The sequence below is a fragment of the Pyrus communis genome, chromosome 13 (genome assembly GCF_963583255.1).
Source record: "Pyrus communis chromosome 13, drPyrComm1.1, whole genome shotgun sequence".
Classification (NCBI taxonomy): domain Eukaryota; kingdom Viridiplantae; phylum Streptophyta; class Magnoliopsida; order Rosales; family Rosaceae; genus Pyrus; species Pyrus communis.
In genome coordinates, this window is record NC_084815.1 from 12,523,105 (window position 1) to 12,543,014 (window position 19,910).

Genomic DNA, 19,910 nt, shown 5'->3' on the forward strand with positions numbered 1-19,910 from the left:
ATACCGACTTTTAGAACACTGGCGTGAAATAAAAGGGTATAGGCTTGGATCTTTGGGCCCCCAAGCAACCTAAAGTCCTCCATGACCTTGATTCCACGTAGGCACGATAACCTTCCGTAACTATCCACACCACAATCCACTTGACAAGCCCCGAATATATGACTTGGGCTTAGCATGGCAACGATTAGCATAAGGAAGCATCAGCATGGCGTGAGTATTCGGCTTAATCACCATGGCATGGCATGTTTGTAAATATATTTCTTGTCGATCCCGCGCCTTGGCATGTGTTTGAGCTTGAATGTAGGTTTTGCATGACAATTGGGCCTTGAGACTTGGTTAGATTGGTGTGTGACATTTTGGGGCCCCAATAGTGGTTAAAAATGGAAGTTTCACTCGTAGTACGAGATTAATGGAGGTTCATACATGCATCATTGGTGTAAATTTTGAGAGATGGAATTATATATATGTGTAAAGTCCTTTCTTATTGTGAGGCTAAGCCCACCCTCACCGTTAGTGTTGATAATATCATTTATTCAAAAAAAAAAAAAAAAAAAAAAAAAAAAACAAACAAACAAACATACAAACAATCATTTGACAACTATTTGAATCACATTATTATGCGCATATGAAAGACCTTTTTTTTTTTATAACCAGCACTATGCGCCTATTAAGATGTTTTGAACATATTTAAAAATAGAGAAAATAATATTTAATAAACAACTGATTGAATCACATTATTGCTAGCCCATTGTGAGGTCAAGCTCACCCCTCCCCCTTAGTGTAGATAATATCGTCAATTAAAAAAAATATTTGACAACTAATTGAATCACATTATTATGTGCGTGTGTTTGGACTCGATTTTACACTATCGCCCTGAGTAATCAAGGCCGTTGAGTGAGCATAGCTCTCAACCGTTGGATGCAAAAGTGGAGATAATTTTGTTATTGTTAAAGGATAATATTATGGTTTTTATCATAATAATTATCTTTTAATATGAGTTATCTTGGCATTTTCTTAAACCAGATAAATAGGATGCGAATTATATCCCAAATAAGCAGTACAGTTTGAATTGATTTGCGATGTTTGACGGCACTAGGAAGCTTAAAATGAATTTGGAATTCATTTGATCAGAATGCATGCACGACGACAATAAAGATGATGGCTTTTGGTGATGATGTGAAGACGAGATGAGAAACCTAGGTAGGCTAGGTTTTTAATGCATGGTGATGGTGTTGTCAGATTGAGTGCAAAGTCGTGAGAATTGATGGTGGGATTACAGTGTGCATGCCGTGTGGAAGACTACCAACTATATATATATATATATATATATATATATATAGAATTTGGTTGCATTTTTGACTAAGTTTAGAGTCTTGGGAGAAGTAAGACTTATCCGAGGCTTAAGTTAGTGGAAAAGTTTTAATAGCATGGTAGTCTTTATCAGCTTATCAACTAGCGCGTACTCGTCCCTATAAATACAAGACACCGTGCAACATTTCAAGCACCTCCAATTCAACACACAACTGCCCTGCGCAAACCTCTTAAACATCTTGAGATTTTTTTATTTTCTTTTTTCGCCAACACATCTTCAGTTTGGATAAACAGCAATGTGAAGGCAATCGGTGAACATCTTCAGTTTGGATAAACAGCACTGTTGCCGTAGAATCATCTGACCAATGAGCACCTTCAGTTTGAATAAATAGCACTGCGTCGAGGCCGACTGGTTACCTATCCAAGTCTCGATCGAGGAGGGTTTCCAAATCCTTATTGGCAGAGGTCATCTTATTTGCCTTCTCGAAGAGGTAAGGTATTATAAGTTACTACATTCGGCACATTGAACGCCGAGTGATTTTATGATTGGATACTCACAAGTGAGTTTCAGAGTTCGGCATTTTGAAGGCCGAACTGCATTTACCATCAAGACATACAACTCTTTTGAGTATCTATGTCCATATAATTTGGAGCCAGTTCGACGTGCTTATACTCTTACGAATATAATCACCGTGACCGAACCCGTCTCCGGTGATTCGTGAACTTTGTAGAACTAGGAGCCTTATCTTCAGGCTCGAGAACCCGAAGGCCGAGACGTGTTCTTTCCTCGGCTGCAGTCGCAAGATCAAGAAGTCAGCAATGCACTCAACGCAACATCAAGAAATTTTACTCCTCGGCCGAGCTCGACCGACGAGTTGGCACGCCACGCATCAACTGAATGACGTAGTTAGCTTATTAGTTACTCGGCCTGCGTGGCACGTAGGCTTGGTAGTTTTTAGGGTCAACATTTTGGCATGCCCGGTGGGACATGTGCCAAAACTACGGAGTTCACATAATAAATCAATATCTCAAAGAGGGTGAGATTTGGAACCTATTCAAGGAAATTGTGGAGCAACAAAAACACCTTGACCGGATCATCGAAGCAAATGAAGAAAGGCAAAAATCTTTCTCTCAAATAAGAAAGGTGAAGGTTCACCACAGCTTACAAGATCAATGGTTAAATGAAGATAGAGCTAGATTTTATGAGTGGCTCGATAAGAAAATGTCCTTTGGGTTCAAATCAATTCCATTTGAGGAATGGTTAGATCAAAAGGCTAGGGGGCAATTTTTTGCTCCAGCCACAACCAACATTCGGCCTAAAAAGATTGTTGAGACGGTAGAAGAAGAACCTAGGTCACCTGTTTTTTCGGTCGAGACTGAAATTGTGGTAGGCCTAGAAGCCAAAGCTCAAGTTTCTGAGCCACAAATTGACTTAGAAAATGATTCGTCAGAAGATGATGTTAGAATTCCTTGACACTCAAATTAAACCCTCGTTTGACAATTGTAGTAGAATGGATAAGTGAGGGATCGTTCTAGACCGGGGATTAGGAGGGCTTGCTAAAACCTTCTAAATTGACTTCAAAACATAAAAACTAAATTAAAACAGATTTAAGACACTTGGGAACAAGGAAATAAAAAAAAGGGTTTTAGTTTTTGACGAAGTTGAAATAAACAAACAAAATGCAAAAATGGACAGATTGTAAACAAGTGTTGTGAAACAAGATGGTTGGTGAATTAGCTAGAGGTTCTTTCTCCACACATGATATTTATGCATCTGAATCAATTTCCAGTTATTCCTTCATTGAATTATCAACGACAATGCCCCAAATTAACCGTGACATCACTAGTTAACCCTCAGATTTTCCTTATATTATTGGATTGGATGACATCATTCGACAACCCAAAACATTCTCAAAAGTTCCCTACATGTCATCATAATAGAGATACAATCGAAGATCATTAAGAATAATGAAAACCGTAAGCATTGACAAAGCATTTGCAACTATGACATCATGTTACTCATGCTAAGAATTAAACTTAACGCGATCGTGACAAGCGACCTTCACTACTTTCAAGTATAAGTTAGTAACGATTATGTGAAACCTTCTTAAACTTTAGCCACATATTCATGCATGCTAATTAAGTGCCGACCCTCAATCAACAAACACAAATAAGTTAATCATCAAATAGTTAAGCCAATTGCATTCACGAATCAAGAGTTCATAACCGGAATTCATCAATTCATATCACATAAATAATCATGGTATTGAAATCACCCCTTGCCAAAAAGGGTTTAGTTCCTCATATTTGCAATAAAACAGATACAAACAAATTTAGACATAGAATAACAAAGTAGAAAACACCTAGAACGTTCCAACAACTCCAATTGAAGAGCCAAACAATTGCACAGAATCTGTCCCCTTTCCCTTGCTTGCGGCAGGTTGTGTAGGTGTAGTTTCTGGGCTGTTTTGATGATGTAGAATGGAATGGGGAAGGTGTAGAAGCACGGCAAGGGTAGTAGGGTGAGTATGGATGAGTGTTTGAGGGTTGGAAGAAGGTGGAAGGCTTGGCAAGGGGGGAGGAAGGCTGCGGCAAGGGCTAAGGGTTTTCTGCAGTGCTGTTTTTATTTTCTGGAATGTAGAATGAGTTCTCCCGTCTGTCCTCTGGCCAAGGGGGTTAAATTATGTAAAAATATGCATCCAAAACCCTAGGGCAATCAGATTAGGGCCTTTAAAAACCCAAATCCATCAGAAATTAGGTTAAAACAATTGGGTTTTTAAGTGGAACAAGGCCTAAGGTGCGGCAAGGGCTAGGGTGAGTGAATGGGCTTCCTAAAATACCTTGCAAGGCAAGGAAATCAAGTCAATGGACCCTAGGTGCCACGGCAAGGGTTAGGGGAAAAGGAATGGCCCATCTAAGAGCCCAAAGCCGAGAATAGAAAGTTTCGAAAATGGAAATTTCCAAGAATGGAAACTTCCAACTTAAGAAACTTTGATCTCCAATTCCAAATTCTTTGTTCTTCACTTTCATTTCTTCATCCGTCTTGAATTTCCAATCTTCACATCACCATTCACTTCTTGGCTCAAATGCACTTCGAATTCATCCTCTCGTTTAGCTCCAAGCATGTCCAAACCAACATAGGCCCAACTTGCTCCAAAACGCTCCAAAATGCACCCTAAAGCATATTAGGCCCTTAAAACCTGAAAACACACAAAAGTAGTTTAAAGAGCTAAAATAACTAAGAACTAACAATGTAAATGCACGAAAACAAGCATACTAAGTCGCATAAATATGCTCGTATTAGAAGAGTGCTCCAATGACGAACAAGGCAGAGACATTGGCTTAGCTGAAAAAACCACGCCAATCGACATGATTATTGGTGATAAAGTCGATATAGAGAAATTTTGTTCGGCTAAGTTGTTTGAATTAAAAGCCAAAATTAACGAAGTAATTACGCTTGAGGGGCATAATAATTGTTCAACACATTCGGCGCCCGAAAATGAAAAATATTTCGCCAAGTCAAATATATTTGGAGATCATTTTTTATTCGGCTCAATGCAAAATTTGATTGGTTGTGTTGATATACAAAGATCTCGGCTTGGAATAAAGCATCGTTGGCCTCATCCTCATCTTCATAGTTTGACCACTTTTGTTTTTCTTTCGTAAAAAAAAAAAAAAAAAAAAAAAAAAAAAAAAAAAAAATTATTTTCTTAACCATTCAGCTCCTCGCCCGATGCATAAGAAATCAAGGGGGGCACAAGTGGTATATTTCGGTGGTAAAAATTATTTCGCTGAGAATGAGTGAATTAAAATAGATGCCTGGTAAAATTGATGCTCAGTGCAGAAATCTCTATCCTACAATTCAAATTAATTGGGGATAACCGGCATATGGGTGATGGGAGGGTCACGCGGCAGTGCATCTACGACTGGATTAATTTCGTGCAATTAATCTATGCATGGGATAATGTTGAAATAGTAATATGATGATGTGATGTGATTAAGACAAAAGAGGCAGTAGGCTTCAGCCTATGGACATGTTTGAGGTGAGGAATCATGATTTGCTTCCAAGTTATGTTAGAATATGTGTCAACAACAGGTGATATATAGGTCTTATATACTAGGCCAAGGAACATCCCATGTGGCACCGTTGATCAGTCAAGACAAGACCACTTTTATTGTCAAATACACACACACACACACACATATATATATGCCAAATTTTTGCCAAAGTGACCTCTTGAAACTTCGGCCATATAGGCGTTGGCAGATTCAAGGTCTTATATGCCAATTTTTTGCCGAGCTCGGCACAAGTTATCTTGGTAAAATCATGGGGTCTCTCCCATAACATGGCACGTCTGCAGTGAAAGGCTATCTAAGTGGAAGTTGCAGAGCTGGGCATGAGGCCTATTCATACAAATATCAGAGCATATATGAGCTTTTGTCGAAGTCGGCGTAAATCAATTTGGTGGTTTGCATCACCCAAGTCAGCGGGAGGATTTTGTCCTCGACCATATATTTCTTTGACCATAGCTTTGGTGATAGACTTCTTCGGTAGAGCTTTGGTAAATTTTTATTCAGCGGTGGGTCCTCATTTTTCCTCGACCATATATTTTTTTGGTTTAGCTTTCGGCCGTTTAGGCCAAGAGTAAGCAAGCTGGGCGGTGGATCTCAAAGGCCGAAGAGTGATCAGGAAGAAATTCGATGAAGTTGGATTTGTCAGTCGGTGGGTCTGCACGGCCTTGAATCTCAATGGAGACACTTGTTTTGGTTTTCCTCGAAATTCTTCAGCGAGGATGTTATTCGATGAGTTTAGCAGAGACTATTTAGTGGAGCTGGGAGTCAGAAAAGAATAAAATATGATAGATATATGCATGGCCGACAATATCATTCCAAGTTGGACAGAATAGGCCAAGATTTGATTTTGTTTTTTATGGCCTTGGTTATATATATATATATCTGTGTGTGTGTGTGTGTGTGTGTGTGTGGTGTGTGTGTGTGTGTGTGTGTGTGTGTGTAATAATGCTGACGAGCGGATGGCTGAATGACAAGCCAAACTTGGCTGAGCTGTCCACATGTGATTGTTTCAGAAAAGTGATTGCAATATTCATGATGGGTGACAAGCCGAAATATCAAGAATCAGGTTCTTCTCAGCCCAGTTTTTCTGGGTCCTATTTGCATTTTGACAGCATGAGTTGGATGGTCAAAGTAATTACAAGGTTTTTCTGGCAAAATTACCAAGCCTTATATAGAATTGTGGCAGTTGAGGAAGACCACAGTGTTGGCAGAACATACATGTTATTGCCAAGGAACAAAGTTTCTTTTTCAGCGATACGATGGGATTTTGTTGGCTACGAACAATTAATTTCCTTAACTATTCGGCATACGAGCCGAAAATTAAGGAAACTGGGGGGCAATGTTTGGACTTGATTTTACACTATCGGCCCGAGTAATCAAGGTCGTAGATTGAGCATAGCTCTCAACCGTCGGATGGAAAAGTGGAGATAATTTTATTATTGTTAAAGGATAATATTATGGTTTTTATCATAATAATTATCTTTCAATATGAGTTATCTTGGCATCTTCTTAAACTAGATAAATAGGATGCGAATTATATCCCAAATAAGCAGTACAGTTCGAATTGATTTGGGATGTCTGACGGCACTTGGAAGCTTAAAACGAATTTGGAATTCATTTGATCAGAATGCATGCACGACAATAAAGATGATGGCTTTTGGTGATGATGTGAGGATGAGATGAGAAACCTAGGTAGGCTAGGTTTTTAATGCATGGTGATGGTGTTGTCAGATTGAGTGCAAAGTCATGAGAATTGATGGTGGGATTATAGTGTGCATGCCATGTGGAAAACTACCAACTATATATATATATATATATAAAATTGGTGGTTGTTTAGATAAACACTATTTGTTCAAATCCAAGCATGCAGGTTATTTTGGGATTCGATGTGGTAAAGCTAAACACAATGATCGAATTTGGTTGCATTTTTGACTAAGTTCAGAGTCTTTGGAGTAGTAAGACTTATCCGAGGTTTAAGTCAGTGGAATAGTTTTAATAGCATGGTAGTCTTTATCAGCTTATCAACCAATGCGTACTCATCCCTATAAATACAAGACATCGTGCAACATTTCAAGCCCCTCTAATTCAACACACAACTGCCCTGCGCAAACCTCTCAAACATCTTGAGATTTTTTTATTTTCTTTTTTCAGGATAAACAGCACTATGAAGGCAATCGACGAACATCTTCAATTTGGATAAACAACATTGTTGTCGTAGAATCAGTTGACCAATGAGCACCTCCAGTTTGAATAAACAGCACTGCATCGAGGCCGATTGGTTACCTATCCAAGTCTCAATCGAGGAGGGTTTTCGAATCCTTATTGGCAGAGGTTATCTTATTAGCCTTCTTGGCGAGGTAAGGTGTTACAAGTTACTACATTCGACACATTGAACGCCGAGTGATTTTATGATTGGATACTCACAAGTGAGTTTCAGAGTTTGGCATTCTGATGGACGAACTACATTTACCATCAAGACATACATCTCTTTTGAGTACCTGTGTCCATATAATTTGGAGCTGGTTCGACGTTCTTATACTCTTACGAATATAATCACAGTGACCGAACCCGGCGCCAAAGATTTGTGAACTTTGCAGAACTAACAGCCTTGCCTTCAGGCTCGGGAACCCGAAGGCCAAGACGTGTTCCTTCCTCAACCACAGTCACAAGATCAAGAAGTTAGCAACGTACTCAACGCAACATCAACAAATTTTACTCTTCGGCCGAGCTCAACCAACGAGTTGGCACGCCCCGCATCAACCGAATGACGTAGTTAGCATATTAGTTACTCGGCCTACGAGCCACGTAGACTTGGTAGTTTTTAGGGTCAACAGCGTGCAAAAGACCTTTTTTATAACCGACACTACGTACCTCTTAAGATGTTTTGAACGTGTTTAAAAATAGAGAAAATAATACTTAATAAACAGTGAATTGAATCACATTATTACTAGTCTATTGTGAATAAATTATAAAAATTAGAAAAAAAACAAAAAACTGTACAAAAAAATTAAATATTAATAAACACTGTTTATATGATGAAAATACCCCTGCATTATATGGTACATTATTTTGGGTTGCTTTTGAACTCTTTTATTTTGGGGGCATTTTTGCCCAAAAATTTTTGGTGAAGACCGTGACACCAAATGGGTCATGCGCATGCAAAAGGTATTTTTTGAATTACGACGTGCTACGCGCTAATTATACATTTTAAATGTATTTATATGCGTGAATTGCTTCAATGTTTTTTTTATGACAAAAAAAAAGTCAAATATATGGACTAAATGAATAATATTAGATCATGCTAGAAGAAACCCTCATAAACCAATTAAAGTAGCTGAATCCACATAACAAAATCGGTCTTTCAATTTCTAGTTACATTTTGTTGAATTTACATTAATAGAGAAAATAATATTTAATAAACAACTGATTAAATCATATTATTGATAGCCCATCGTGAGGCTAAGTTCACCTCCACCCCTTAGTGTAGATAACATATTTTGTTCAAAAAAAAAAAAAAATGATCATTTGATAACTAATTGAATCACATTATTATGGACGTGCGAAAGGCTTTTTTTATAATAGGCACTACGTGTCACATCTCGGGCCCGCTCCACCACCGTAGCATGATATTGTCCGCTTTGGGCCCCAACCACGCCCTCACGGTTTTGTTTCTGGGAACTCACACGAGAACTTCCCAGTGGGTCACCTATCATGGGAGTGCTTTTGCACGCTACTCGCTTAACTTCGGAGTTCCGATGGAACCCGAAGCCAGTGAACTCCCAAAAGGCCTTGTGCTAGGTAGGGATAGGAATATACATATAAGGATCACTCCCCTTGGCGATGTGGGATCTACCAATCCACCCCTCTTAGGGGCTCGACGTCCTCGTCAGCACACCACGGCCAGAGTTAGGCTTTGATACCAAATTGTCACATCCCAAGCCCACTCCACCGCCGTAGCACTATATTGTCCGCTTTAGGCCCCTACCACGCCTTCACGGTTTTGTTTCTGGGAACTCACACGAGAATTTCCCAGTGGGTCACCCATCATGGGAGTGCTCTCGTGCGCTACTCGCTTAACTTCGGAGTTCCAATGGAACCCGAAGCCAATGAACTCCCAAAAGGCCTCGTGCTAGGTAGGGATGAGAATATACATATAAGGATCACTCACCTGGGTGATGTGGGATCTAACATTACATGCCTCTTATGACACACCTCGACCAAAATCAAGGCGTGCTGGACCCCCCACTGGGAAATTCTAGTGTGAGTTCCCAGAAACAAAACTGTGAGGGTGTGGTCGAGGCCCAAAACGGACAATATCGTGCTACGGTGGAGTCGAGCCCGGGATGTGGTAAGGGCCTAGGCCGGGATGTGACATCTTAAGTGTTTAAAAATAGAAAGGATAATATCTAATGAACAGCTGATTGAATCACATTATTGTGAGCGTGCGAAATGCCTACTTTATCACCTGCAGTATGCATCTTTTAAGATGTTTTGAACGTGTTTGAAAACTCAACACCCCAGATTAACCATGACATCACTAATTAATCCTCATATTTTCCTTTAGTTATTGGATTGGATGACATCATGCGACAACCTAAAGCATTCTTCAAAAGTTCCCTACATGACATCATAATAGAGATACAATCAAAGATCATTACGTTCTATGAAAATCATAAGTATTGACAAAGCACTTGTAACTATGACATCATGATACTCATGCTAGGAATTTACTTAACATGATTGTGAAAACAACCTTAACTACTTGTGAATATAAGTTTGTAACGATTATGTGAAACTCCCTTATATTCTAGCACCAAATTCAAGCATGCAAATTAAGTGTGCACCCTTAATCAACAAACAAGAATAAGTTATCCATCAAACGGTTAAGTAAATTGCATTCACAATTTATGAAATCACAACTAGAATTAATCAATTCATATTGCAAATATAATCATGGTTTCAAAGTCTCCCCTAGCCAAAACAAGTTTAGCTCCTCATGTTTACAACAAAACAAAGAGAATATAAATTAAACATTGAAAACAAAGATTGAATACACCTAGAAACGCTCCAACAATCCAAGCTTGAATGGCCAAAACGTCCAAGGCTTCTCCTCTCTTGTTTCTCCTTCTTTGTTGCGGCACAAGGGAGTTTGGGTATGAATTATGGTGATGGATGGATAGGTTGGATGGTGGTAGAGGGTGGATGATGGCTGAATGAATGGGGAGAATGAGGAATAATTCGAATGGATGTGTCTGGATCTCTAGAGTCTCCAATATGTGCGGCAGATTATGTATATATAGAGGGAGAAAGGTTAAGGCCTTAATTAATTAATTTGGGAATGTATTAAGACTCCAAATCGTCCAAGAAAAGGGTAACAAATCAGAATTCTAAGAGGAAAAGGGAAGGAAAGTTGCGGCATTGACTAGAAGAAAAGGGGAAAGAAGATATGTAGCAGATTTTGGAAGAAAAGGGGAAAGAAGATATGTAGCAGATTTTGGAAGAAAAGGGTAAGAAAGGTGCGGCTCCATCTTGGACTGGGATTAGAGCTTTTAGGACATATATTTAAGTGTCCCAAATTAATTAGGAACCCCTTTTGATAGCTGGAAATTAAGTAGGAAAGATTAGGATTAGGAAAGGTCAAACAAAAATGGGAAACCTTAGCTTAACTTTCCTACTTCAAGTAGGAAACCTTCTTTGACTAGGAATCCTTCTTAGATTAGGAATCCTTCTTTGATTAGGAATCCCAATATCTTTAAGTCTTCAATTTCGTCCATTCCTTTTGCTCCAAGCATATACTATCCATTCGAAGCCCAATTTTGCTCCAAAATGCACCTTTTTGCTACCTTAGCCATATGAACCTAAAAACACACGAAAATAGCTTAAACTACTAAAATAACTGTGAACTAACAACATAAATGTACGAAAACAAGCTAACTAAGTCGCCTAAATATGCTCCTATCAATAACTATTAGGTGAAATTCCCTTATATTTTAGCATCAAATTCATGCATGCAAACTAAGTAGGCCTCCTTAATCAACATACAAGAATAAGTTATCAATCAAACAGATAAGTAAATTGCATTCGTGTTTTACAAAGCAATAACTAGAGGAAATCAACTCATATCACATATATGTTCATGGTTTTGAATCCACCTCTAGCTAAAAAGAAATTAGTTCCTCATGTTCACAATTAAACAAAGACAATTAAATTTAAACATTGAAAACTAAGATAGAATACACATAGAAATGCTCCAACAATCCAACGTCTTAACTGGCAAGCACGGCTCCAGGTGGCTTCTTTTTCTCCTTCCTTGCACAGTTGCGGCACAATGGGGATTTTCTAAGTTTATGGCTCTTGTGTGTGGTGCGAATTATGGTGTGAATGTATGGGATGTGGCATATGATAGGTGCAGCAGAATGTAGTATTTATAGGGCTAAAACACACGGCATAGAGCCATTGTTTTGGAGAAGAATTAAACACTCCAAATCCACAAGGAAAAGGCCATCTAGAAATCAGAAACCAAAGAGAATAGGGATAGGGGGTGCGGCAGATTTAGGCTTCTAGAAAGAGATAGATCTTCTAGAAATAGGTTTTTATGTGTCTAAGTCTGAAAAGAACTCTCCCTTGCAGCTGGAATTAAGGTAGTAAAAGATTAGGATAGGATAAGATAAGATAAGGTTGGATAAGGTTTGGATAAGATAAGGTTGTTTGGATAAGGTTCCATGTTTCTTGCTCTTTCCTAATCTTCTTTGTCTTGAATTTGTTTCTCCAGATTTGTAGCATGTTCCTAGCCTCTTTTGACTTCAAATTCGTCCATCCACCTTGCTCCATATGCAAGCTATCCATTCCATCCCAAAATTGCTCTAAAATGCACCAAAATGCACTTTCTTGCCTCTTTTGCCATTTAAACCTACAAACACACGAAAATAGCTTAAATCACTATAATAAATAGAAACTAACTATGTAAATGCAAGAAAACAAGCTAAGTAAGTCGTATAAATATGCTCCTATCAGCCATGCAAGGGCTAAACACCTTTCCATCACTGTGGTAAACGGCCACTCGCTACTTGGTTGCTTAATTTGGATGTTCCCAAAGTTGTCTAAGAGAAGATGTTGCCTATCAATGAGTTCTGGTATCCTTCGCCTATACCTCAGAGTGGGATTTTTGATACCATTAATTATAGTGTCATTAAAGTTAAAAGTGAGTACTGGTAGAGATATTGGTATATTCATGCTTGTTAACACCAAATTCGTGCACCGTCGTGAGTGGTGGAGATCCACAAATCCATGTAACCTGTAAAAGAACAAACAACCATGAGCAAGCCTTAGGCACAAGGGGGTTGGCGGTGGGTCGGTGTGCCGGCCAAAGACTCTTCGATGGTCAAGTTTGTAAGCAAGTATAAGACTCAAGCAGTGGGCAAGATAATTCGAGTGTAGAGATTGTGTTACTGGAGACAAATCCTAGATAGGTGTATTTGTACGAACCGAGAAAGAGATTGCGTTACTAGAGACAAATCCTAGATAGGTGTATTTGTATGAACCAGGAGAGATACATTTTTAAGACAGAATCCTTATTACAAGCCGGGATAATCTTAGAGGATATCTAGAAGTAGATATTGCACCATTTAGGAGTTATGATTACTTGCGGCGCACACTACGGATAGGTTCAAAAAACTGAAAACCTAACAAAAAAGGGGATCGGACACTGAACTGACATCGAAAAATTAAAATCCGATAAAAAAGCCGAATAAAAAAATAAAAAATAAAACCAAACCGAACCGAATCCCTTTACACTTAAAACGACCTTATTTTATGTTTAGAGTATTTAAACTATGCCTCATCTGCTCTCCTCTCATAGCTCGCTGCTCACTCACAAGTCACAACCTCACCCTGCAATTTTCTTATTATTAGTCTACCAATGCTCTCTACTCTCATTCCCCTGCTGCTCCACTCACAAGTCACAACCTCACCCCACAATTTTCTTATTATTAAATATTAGTCTACCAATGCTCTCTGCTTTCATACCTTTGCCGAATCCCTTTAGTACAGCTACCTTCTCGCTTTCCTCATTTTCTTATTATTAGTCTTCAAATGCAAGCCTCTTTTATAAACTACATATTAAAAAAAAAATTAGGTTTTAATGTTTTATAAAAAAGTAAAAAATAAAATAAAGGGAATCGAACAAAACCAAATCGAAGAAATAAAACCGAACCGAAAGAAAATTGAACCGAATCGAACGGAAGTTTCAGTTTGGTTTTGGTTTTGGCAAAAAACCAAACCCACTCCTAGTGCATGCCAATCCTTAGATTGTAGGAACTCCAAGACTTATCAAGATTTGACTGATTCCATACTAGATCAGATCTCGTGTCTTGCGGAACAAGCTTGGTTATTCTAGCGAAGTTGCTTTGATTGAACTTCTGTGGTGGCACCGCTGCTCCATTTGATCCAACTTCGCTTGGAGCTAGTGAGTCCACAACTGAACTTCTGAAGTAACAATATTCAGATCGACAAATTGGGTCCATATATTCATATATTCACTGTTCTAGAGAGGTGGAAAATCTGGTCTCACATATATAATGAAAAAACACCCATAGTAGGTAGCCTTTAAAAAAAGCATATAGGCATGGATTATTTTTTGGAATGCCTTCTGGAACTTAACATCAATCTCTCTTTCACAACTGAAACGTAAATTGCATCACTTAAGACTTTGAAACACGATCATGTCTCACTTTGTCACATTCCATCAAATCTGTTAAGTCTCTAATGTGGCACAAGTCCACTTAGCTGCTGACATGTGTTGCCACATCATTGACACATAAACTTAAAAAAGTTAATATTTTAAAAACATTAAAGAATCACTTTTAAAAATTAGAGAAGGAAATTAGAAAAAAGGACTTGTGAGAGCGAGAGAAGTAGCGGCGGAAGAGAGAGGCTTGCGGCTGCGGCGATGTCAGGTGGCTGCATCAGTCCTGGATCGTATTGTGAATGCCCACAAGCCTTGTTGTGTTCTTCGCCATAATCAACTCGGTCGCCCTTCATATAATAGAACAATTCACGAGCTTTGAAGCTTCAAAAACCCCCACTAAACCATGTTATCTTCGAAAGGCGCAGAACAAGAACAACTATTAAGATATAAATCATGAAAACCACGGCATTTATTGCAAGTAGATTTGATGGCTTGTACTTTTATATAGAGGATTTGAACACGAAAGAAGCCCAACAGAACCAATAGAGCAGAGTCGCGTTTAATTTTAAACTCGTTCTCTAAACCCTAGCCGCTCTAAAACCATGGGTGTCGAATGAGCAAACACCAGATTTTGTCCCCTTAGCCTCGTCCTCGTCCCTTTTGTTTTCGTTTTTGGTTCTACTTGCAGGTGCTTGTGTTCGTGCTTCAGATATGTTGACTCTTCTCCAGTGTATCAGTCTTGGTTTGGTTTGCGCTACGTTTCCTTCGTCGAATTCAATGCAGAGTTGGTTTTCATCGGGTGATTACCTATGTGGTCGCTGGAAAGGTGATGGCGGCGGTCGAGGTCGTGTTGTGCAGGTTATCTTCTGCATTTTTGCTGATTGGGCTTTAGCCATCCCCATCTTTCAATGGATCTGCTTGCTTTGTTTTCGACCACAAAAAAGAATCAACAGAGCAGAATTTAGGTTGTTCTAAAAGAAAAAATTGTGAACGGTGTACTGGTAAATAAAAAAGAAATCTTCTTGAGCAGTTTGGAAAAGCATTGAAGATTCGCATTCAACATAAACTGAATCAAGTAAATAAGCTAAGAGTAACCAATTAAAAGTTAGGGAGAAAAATGGAATTATAATTTACAAATACCTCTGCCTCTTCAACTTCTTCTTCTTCTTCAACTTCTTCTTCTTCTTCAACTTCTTCTTCTTCTTCAACCCCCAGAAAAGCAAAACTTAGAAGGCTCCTTGCTACCGAACGAAAAGTCTGAAGCTTTATTTTCTCTTTAAAACCAAACCTGAAGCTTTTCTACGTACGCATGAAAGCCCTTCTCCGCTGCCCTTCATTCACAATTCGTTTCTTTTAGTTTTAATTTTTTTAAGTGATCTTTTGTAAACATTAAATATATTTTAAGCTGATGTGGCAATGACATGTAAAACACGTCAGCAAGTAGTGGGCTCCACTTATGCCAAAGGGACCAACATATTTGACGAAATGTGATAAAGTAATACGGAACTCGAGTTTCAAAGTGTTGAATAACGTAATTTACATTTCAAGACAAAGACATTGCAAAACATAAGCTTAGAGACAACGGCGTTTTGTAAAAAAAAAAAAAAACCGAATAATACAAAAATAGATTATAAAAAAATAAATCTGGAGTACGGTATACGGTAATACCTTGACAGAACAGCTAGCCATAGTTTTGTAGGTTTGTTGCTGTTTGCAAAACGGAAATTAAAAATAAAAAAGATTCTGCAGGTTGCTGCCGCTGCTGGCACCTCCAAGGCTCCAACGGCTAGTTTGAAAGATGACCACTCAACGGTCTCCAACCCCTATCTGCCAAAAAGTGCATTTTTGCTTACCACCATTTACATGGTGTATACTTATCATCATATTTATCACTGTTAGATGAGTTTGAATGGTAAGATTTGTGTAGCACAAACATAAATCTTAACATTCAAACTCATTTAACACTGATAAATAGGATGGTGAGTATACACCATGTAAATGGTGGTAAGCAAAAATGCTCCCCTCTGCAAATAGACCAAAAGAATCATATATGTATGTTTTGGGGCCATGATCTAATTTTTTTTAGGAAATTGTATTATTAATGTTGGGTTTTTGTTTATCTTCAGTTAAAATAATATTTATAATACTCAATAGACTATTAAAAACTAATAAATTTTTTAATCATTTAGGAATTGTGTTAATTAAATACCTTCACAATTCATTCTAAGAGACACATGGATCGTACCATTTGATCTATTGTTATATGCTTATTTCTGGGAGTTGCAGAGGGAGGTAGGTCGGACATATGCTTTTTTTTTTTGGTCAAACGATTGTTATATTAGATATTAAATTAAAAAGTTGATGGGGTTTGAACTCATTTAGTAGTGCAAGAGCAACACTCCTCTTTAGTACTGTGGTAGAGGGCCACTTCTAGGTGAACTTATGCTGAAGGGCACACACACAAAGGAGGAGGGGATCAACTAATCCTTTATGGGTGTGTTTATTTGGTTTCAATAAGTTTCACTGGATTGGACAAGATTATATATTAGTATAGGCATGTGTTTATTATAGACAAGACCAAATTTAATGGGATAAAGGGGGACTTGCCTTGACTAAATCCCTCATTAGAAGGTCTTAGCAAGCCCCCCCCCCCCCCACCCCCCACCCCCCAAAAAAAAAACAACGGGATTGCTAGTCTCGTCTCCTTCGTCTACAAGCGTCCCACGAACCAACATGAGTAGCATCAGCACCCCTTCTCCAATGACCAAACGAAAAACAGCTGGAAGGATTCTACAATTTTTTGCTCGCCACCATTTACGTAGTGTATGCTCACCAAAGAGTGAATTTTTGCTCGCCACCATTTACGTGGTGTATGCTCTACACAAATCTCAACATTCAAACTCATCTAACGGTGATAAATAGGATGGTGAGCATACACCATGTAAATGGTGGTGAGCAAAAATGCTCCCATCTGCCAAATAGACCAAAAGAATCATATATGTATGTTTTGGGGCCATGATCTAATTTTTTTAGGAAATTGTATTATTAATGTTGGGTTTTTGTTTATCTTCAGTTAAAATAATATTTATAATACTCAATTAAAAACTAATAAATTTTTTAATCATTTAGGAATTGTGTTAATTAAATACCTTCACAATTCATTCCAAGAGACACATGGATCGTACCATTTGATCTATTGTTATATGCTTTTTCTGGGAGTTGAAGAGGGACAAGGATTGTTTACCCTCCCACTTTCGGTGCCCTCCCGTGCCCTCCTGTTTTGTGTGGTCACGGTTAAGCCACATCAACATTTTATATTGTTTTCTTTATAGAGATAATAAGACAAAAATGAATAGTAATATAAAATGTTGACATGGCTTAACCGTGACCATACAAACAGGAGAGTACGGGAAAGCATCGAAAGTGGGAGGGCAAACAATCCTTGTCCGTTGAAGAGGAAGGTAGGTCGGACATATGTTTTTTTTTTTTTTTCGGTCAAACAATTGTTATATTAGATATTAAATTAGAGAGCTAATGGGGTTTGAACTCATTTAGTAGTGCAAGAGCAACATTCCTCTTTAGTACCATGGTAGAGGGCCACTTGCAGGTGAACTTATGTTGAAGGGCACACACACAAAGGAGGAGGGGATCAACTAATCCTTTATGGGTGTGTTTGTTTGGCTTCATTAAGTTTCACTGGATTGGAGAAGATTATATATTAGTATAGGCATGTGTTTGTTATAGACAAGACTAAATTTAATGGGATAAAGGAGGACTCACCTTGACTAAATCCCTCATTAGAAGGTCTTAGCAAGGCCCCCCAAAAACAACGGGATTGATAGTCTCGTCTCCTTCGTCTGCAAGTGTCCCACAAACCAACATGAGTAGCATCAGCACCTCTTCTCCAATGACCAAACCAAAAACAGTTGTTGCCGATCTCCATCGCCACAAACCCAGTGTTTTTTTTGGCATCTAGGTCGGGGATTTGGGTTATTTCGCCATCTGGGTCGACCCAAACGACGACAAAGATAGGTCTTTTGCTACATCTGCTACGTTTTGCCCCTCCCATCTCCTTTTTCCTTGCATCCCACAACCAGAAAATCTAACCCATAAAACCCAAAAAAATTATGTGGGATGAGCTTGAATCAACTATGGGATTGATGTGGAAAGCAAGCCAAACCCAGAAAACATAAAAATCCCTGATCACAGATCTTCCCTATCTTTCACCTTCGAGCCAATTACACATGCACCCCACCCAACTCCTTAATTTTCACTCTATTTTGCTCTGTGGTTTGTTTTTGAAGACATGCAGTTGATTATGAAGTTGTGAGAGGAAGTGAATGGGTGAGATGGTGGGGGAGAAGGAGTTGGACGAGAAAGGAAAAGGAAAGAGATGGGGAAAAAGGAAGAGAGATAGTTTGACCAAAGAAAAAGGGAGAGATAGAGTGAGTTCTAGAAAATGAAAAAAACAAAAACAAAAAAGAAAAAAAAATTGATTTTTATTATCTTGCTTTTTAAGTTCGAGACTATACCAAACACTTCACTAAGTTAGTCCAACTTAGTCTATTTTAAGTCAGTCCAGCTTAGTCCCTAAAACTAATTTAGTCCGAGATAGTCCCCCAAAAAGTTTGAAGGAATATGCCTGCATAGACTTGGTTGTTACCTTGTGTACTTGGCGCTGTGGTGGCAACATTTTCCCTTTTTATTGTTTTATCTCTTTCATCATGTGTATCAATCCATATAAGTTAGGGGTAGGCAAACGGGCTTTGGACTCAGGGGTTGGGATGGGTCCAAATATGTGGGAAAAAGGGTCCTCGACGCTAACCCTTTGTCTCAAGGTGTATGCTGTCAGTTAGTCTCTTTCTCAGTCTGTCGACTCTTAATCTCTCAGACCCAAATTCGTAATGCAACTTCGTCGTCTCAGTGAGGTTAGATTCGGTTTCATTTTTAAAATAACACGATCCACTCCGTCTTGTCCCGTTTCATTTTCAAACGGGTTTGGTCCCTTCAATTTTGGTTGGTGGCTTAGCACCTCCGAATCCATTCAATATATAAATTTTTGCACTATATTTGGTAGTCCAATAATTTTTTATTTTTTTTTAACAAACGATATAAGCTACATTAAGGGGGGGAAGATATAGGTTTAGCTTTGCAATGGGCTAGCAATATTGTGGTTCAAAATTGTTTTTGGCGAAAATCAAACCTAAGACCTCTTACTTACAAGTGAAGATGAATACTACTAGACTGTAGTACTAAATGGTGGCACTCCAAATATTTAAACACCTTCTATTGTCTGTTTGTTTGTTTTTTTTTTTTTGTTCATTTGTGGGGTTCCTAATTTGTTTTATTGGATATTATTTTTCTCTTTTTACTTGGGCACAAGTAAATACTAAATAGAGAAGTCACCGATGTTTATAAATACATAATTCGTTAAAAAGGTTGCGGGGCGTAGCCGCGCCAATTCACTATTTACTTTTCTTTTGGTTTTTTTTTAAGTGGGGACTACAAGTGAAAAAAGTCAGGATTTTGAGCATCTCTAATTGAGTCTTTAAATTAGAATAACCATCGTATAAATTAAATATAAAATAAATATTGGGACTAAATAAATTCAATTGGATTAGAAAGTGAGTCCTTAATGTATAGGAACTCACCAGATACTTAGTGTATATAACCATATATAGGGACTATATAAAGTATCTCCCAAACCACCACTTTTGAGTACTTATTTAAGAACTTAAAGAGAATATTTGTGTCTCTAAACAAATCGCCTCTAATTAACGAGTCCTTATAGTAAAATCTCAAATTTGAGGTTTTTATGATTTTATGTGACAATTTAATT

At 38.3% G+C, this 19,910-nt stretch overlaps 1 protein-coding gene across 1 annotated transcript in view; it reads right to left on the reverse strand.

Annotated features, from left to right (window-relative positions):
• LOC137713858 (calmodulin-7) overlaps positions 1-19,910 on the reverse strand; it is a 62,258-nt gene that overhangs the window by 24,115 nt on the left and 18,233 nt on the right. The window lies entirely within an intron of this gene.